Consider the following 5,744-nt stretch of genomic DNA (forward strand, 5'->3'; position numbering starts at 1 on the left):
CACACACACACTCTCTCTCTCTTTCTCTCTCACACACACACTCTCTCTCTCTCTCACACACACACACACACACACAAAAAAAATAAGGTCGGCTCAAATATGCATCTGAAAATCTAGGTAAAAGTTTCATTACCTTGCACAGCTATTTTAGTGTCTATATAATAATGTTTGTGTTAGCACTAAATTGGCATGAAACAAATATTCACCCTATTTTTTAAATGATTCATTTTATTTTATTTTATTTGAAATGATTTGACCTCAAAATGTTTAATCAGAAAGGCATAACTGGACCTTTTCAGTGAAAACGTCAGACTTCCAAGATGTAGAAGAGTTAGTTTGTTCATCTGAAGAGATTTGGAGAAATGTAGCATTACGTCACTTGCTCTTCAATGGATGCTCTGCAGTGAATGGGTGCCGTCAGAATGAGAGTCCAAACAGCTGATAAAAACATCACAATAATCCACAAGTTGTTCACACAACTCCATTCCATCAATTAGTCATTTTTGACTTTAAACCATCTCTTCTGGCCAAAATACCAGCTGTTTTTATCAGCTGTTTGGACTCTCATTCTGACGGCACCCATCGACTGCAGAGTGATGTAATGCTAAATTTCTCCAATTATCTTTTCCAATGAAGAAACAAACTCATCTACATCTTGGATGACCTGAGGGTGACAATTTTCAGCAAATTTTCATTTTTGGGTGAACTATTCCTTGAATGCATTATAAAGGCGTTCATAATAATGCGCATTTTAATGCATTAGGTCTTTTCATAAATATGTCCAGCCACAGTATAATATAATATTTAGCTATGCATTTTAACACATAGCACACAGAATTGGGTGTTGATCCTTTTAAAGTAGAATTATATAACAGCTCAATCATTCAGAATTAGTACTTGCAGTTATTCAAATTATAAGGTATCGATACCCACTATAAATGCAGTTGCAATGCATTTTATGGTTAGTTAATTTTATTATAATGTTTTTTTTTTGTCATTTGTCCTCCCATATGAAATGCTGTGTGTGTGTGTGTGTGTGTGTTTAAGGGCGTGGAGCAAGAGCTCCATGACATCACTGTCCCGTCATTTGTCCTCCCATATGAAATGCTGTGTGTGTGTGTGTGTGTGTGTGTGTTTAAGGGCGTGGAGCAAGAGCTCCATGACATCACTGTCCCAGCGCTGAAAAAGAATCTGGTCATCTAGCACTGCGCGGAACTCAATCCATGGCCTCACTAACATGTGCAGCCATTGACACTGACATCAGACACAGCAGCGCCGGTGTCCATGACAGCCACAGCACCACGGGAATAAAACAACCCGCTGAGCTCCAGTCAGCTTCCAAAATCCAAATTCATCACAATTCACTTCATTTCACACAATTATGCCGCAATCATCCATATTGATCTCAAGCCGGGGAAACTAATCAAACAAAACCTCATGTGCCAAGTAAGTGCATAAACAGTTTATCTAAAAACTGCCATCTAGATAAATACATATTTTGGTTTCTTCTGATTTAAAACCTCAGTGCTGAGATCTCATCAAAACCCACTATACTGTTTCCTTGTTGTGACGCTTGAATTAGACCTCAAGCTGGGTGACCATTGCTGCTATCTACATACAAGTGCTGTTTATCGCAGTGTTATCTCATCAGAAACATGTACAGATCTTCCTGACGCTGTACCCTCACTAAACACTATGCATTATGCACAGCATTCATCATTCATGAGCTGTTAATAGTGAATTAGTCACTGATTAACAACTGACCATCATTAAGTTATTTTCCTCTGCTCCGAGGAGGGCAGAGAGCACAGGCGGCCGACAAATTAGGATGTAAATAATCTCCATACACTGAAAGCAACTGTCTGGCTGAAACAGCTGTCTGAGGTGAGCTAATCTACACAACAAACAAAGCTCAGGATCAGTTTTCACAACATTAAATGAAGTGACGCTTGTTTAAAGAAATCATTTGAAATTATGCCAGAGTTACGTACAGTATGTAATCCTGTTCAGCGAACAGCATTCCTCTTGGATATCCAGTCAGTTACTTTAGTGCGAGTGTCAAATCGACCTGGAAACCTGATGAACCTCACCTCACCTCAAAATCAAGAGAAAATATTGAGTATTGATGATGATAATAATAATAAATGTTTGTTGAGCAGCAAATCAGCATATTAGAATGATTTCTGAAGGATCATGTGACACTGAAGACTGGGAATTCAGCTTTGAGCACAGGAGTAAATTACATTTTATAATATATTACAATAGAAAACAGTTATGTTGAATTGTAGTCATCATATTTCACAATATTATAGTTTTTCCTGTATTTTTGATCAAATAAATGCAGTATTGCTGAGCATGGAGACTTCTTTCTGAAACATTAGAAAATCTTGAACCAACCCCAAACTTTTGTAGTGTAAATATATATATATATAATGGTTTTATAAATATATTAATAGTCCTAAGCATTTCATTTTCTTTCACTCTAATGGGACAATAATCTGCCCGCAGCATGTATTGCTGAGCATGGAGACTTCTTTCTGAAACATTAGAAAATCTTGAACCAACCCCAAACTTTTGTAGTGTAAATATATATATATAATGGTATTATAAATATATTAATAGTCCTAAGCATTTCATTTTCTTTCACTCTAATGGGACAATAATCTGCCCGCAGCATGTGACAATTAAGTGCATTATTTTTGGATACATCCGAATGCCATTGTAATTCACTATTATACAATATTAATGGTCCATGGTAAAAGGGCTTGTGAGAATTTAATCATAATGATAAAACCATAAAGAAAAAATAAACACTAAGAAAACGAGGAGCTGCTGAACAATTTGTCCCCCTGCTGTAAATTTATGCGAGAACGTGAGAGTGTGATGAAATTAAATGTGTGCGAGAGAAAAAAAAAAGGAAAGAAACCGAGAGGATCAGAGGGGAATGTACTGTAATATTAGTATTGATTCATGTATTCAAGTCTAAACGTCAGTGGTTCACTGTAAACTGCAGTTAGACAAAAATGTGATAATAGGTGTTTGAAATCAAACATGAGGCACAAAGGAAAGGCTGAATCACTGTGTGGAGTATAATGGGAGACGATGCCCACTAGTGGAAACAGTACTGAACAACCTCCTGTGTTGCTTTCATTAAAGGAGCACTCCACTATTTTTGAAAATAGGCTCATTTTCCAGCTCCCCTAGAGTTAAACAGTTGAGTTTTACCGTTTTCGAATTCATTCAGCTGATCTCCGGGTCTGGCGGTAGCACTTTTAGCTTAGCTTAGCATAGATCATTGAATCTGATTAGACCGTTAGCATCTCGCTCAAAAATGACCAAAGATTTTCTGTATTTTTCCTATTTAAAACTTGACTCTTCTGTAGTTACATCGTGTACTAAGACCGACGGAAAATGAAAAGTTGTGATTTTCTAGGCCGATATGGCTAGGAACTATACTCTCATTCCGGCGTAATAATCAAGGAACTTTGTTGCCGTACCATAGGTGCAGCAGGCGCAATGATATTACGCAGCACCTGAAAATAGGCTAACTTCCGTCAACATAAACAACGTGACCACCTGCTTGCACAGGGAGCGTGCTGGGGACTATTTTCAGGCGCTGTGTAATATCACTGCGCCTGCTGCACCCATAGTACAGCTCTTATTACGCCAGAATGAGAGTATAGTTCCTAGCCATATCGGCCTAGAAAATCACAACTTTTCATAGACTGTATTCCTTCTAAAAAATAAATAAATAAAAAAAACAAGAAAGAAGAAATGGTTGATGGTTTGAAAAAAAGACCTAATAGCCTACTACCTAATTAGATGATGCGGAATTAAAATATCAATAAAACCTTTCCATCACATACTGTTTTTCACAAAATAAGAATAAATAATCTTATTTAAAAAGCAGAAAACATCTGGCTCATGTTTGTGTTTTATAATTCAAACACTGAAATCAGGGTTAGGCATAACTCCATGTCTTTAGAATCATTCATACATGTGAAAATCGTTTGAGAATTGAGCAAATAGTTTAACTCTGGCTCAAAGGAAGACAGGAATCATGTGTTTGTAGCAGTTTTTTTTTTCTGCTGTTAAGGGATGATAAATATTCACCGTACGAATCTTCGAAAACGATAATGCTACAAAATTATATTTTGTAAGAAAGTGTAACTAGCAAGATCAAAACAGCCATTGTTTTTGGAATCAGCACCCCAAAATGAGTAATACTATGATTTCTGGCATAAGTTACAGCTGATGAAATGATTGATTAAAACATTACAATTAAGTAAAAGTTCGTTCTGATATTACTCATCAGCATATCTCTTCTCCAGTCTCTCAAAATGTCCAGATTTTCAATCCTCTTGCAGACACTCATTTAGATAACTAGGTGGCGACAGCATGTTGAAAATATACATATTTGCAAACTAGTGAACTGTTTGAAGAATGTGTGTGTGTGTGTACTATTACATATGTGTATAGGCAGTGCTGGGTAGTAACAGATTACATGTAATCTGGATTATGTATTCCTATATTATATAATACTGGATCAGATTCCACTTGTAATTAGATATTACATTTAAAATACTCATTGATTACATGATTACATAATTATATAACAGCAATAGATGAATCATTATTTATTGATTCTCCATCATTTCCTTTTTCATTTTATCATCTACCGCTTATATACATTCAGAAAGTCGTCCAGTTTTGTGGAGATTCACACACAGACCAGTCACTTGACCTCTGGATTTACAAAAATCATTTCAGTTTGAAGAAGTGTTTTCAATGTCAGCATTGCATCTGATGAACACATTCATGTTTATTTGAATTATTACTGTGTTATTATCACAGGGGGTTAACCATTTATTACAATGCTTTTGGAGGGCTTTTGTCTTTCAAACATATTAAAATGCACAAATTCACGTTATTTCTTATTTACATGTAATGCAAGCATTCCCAAACTTTCACTTAATATGTGACCCTGGAGCACAAAAGCAGTCTTAAGTCGCTGGGGTATATTTGTAGCAATAGCCAAAAATACATTGTATGGGTCAAAATTATTGATTTTTCTTTTATACCAAAAATCATTAGGATATTAAGTAAAGATCATGTTCCATGAAGATATTTTGTAAATTTCCTTCCGTAAATATATTAAAACTTAATGAATTGATTATTAATATGCATCGCTAAGAACTTCATTTGGACAACTTTAAAGGTGATTTTCTCAATATTTTGATTTTTTTTGCACCCTCAGATTCCAGATATTCAAATAGTTGTATCTCTGCCAAATATTGTCCTAACAAACCATACATCAATGAAAAGCTTATTTATTCAGCTTTCAGATGATGTATATATATTGCCTAAAATATGTAATATACAGGGGTGCACATAAGTGGTGCGCATGCGTGACCAAAATAAAAAAATGCGTTTGGCGCATCGCATTGCATTGGCGTACCGACATGGTTGACAGCTGACCAATTACCATTTTAGATCGACAAAATGTAATACTGTATAAGATTTCTATTCAAACTGAATAGATAAATAAATCTAGGTGTTACAAATTCGGTCCATGGACTTCCGTTTATTCACCACCAGAGGTCACCCTTTCCATTACATTGACTCTCGCACAACACAAGCTGTTGCATAGCACCCCGGACTACATATCCCATCATTCATTGCACGGTTTGCACACTGCACTGACTGCACTCATTGCACACAGCTGTTTCTTATCACCTCACTCA

This window comes from Sinocyclocheilus grahami, unplaced genomic scaffold (assembly GCF_001515645.1).
Source record: "Sinocyclocheilus grahami isolate Dianchi unplaced genomic scaffold, SAMN03320097.WGS_v1.1 scaffold446.1, whole genome shotgun sequence".
NCBI lineage: Eukaryota > Metazoa > Chordata > Actinopteri > Cypriniformes > Cyprinidae > Sinocyclocheilus > Sinocyclocheilus grahami.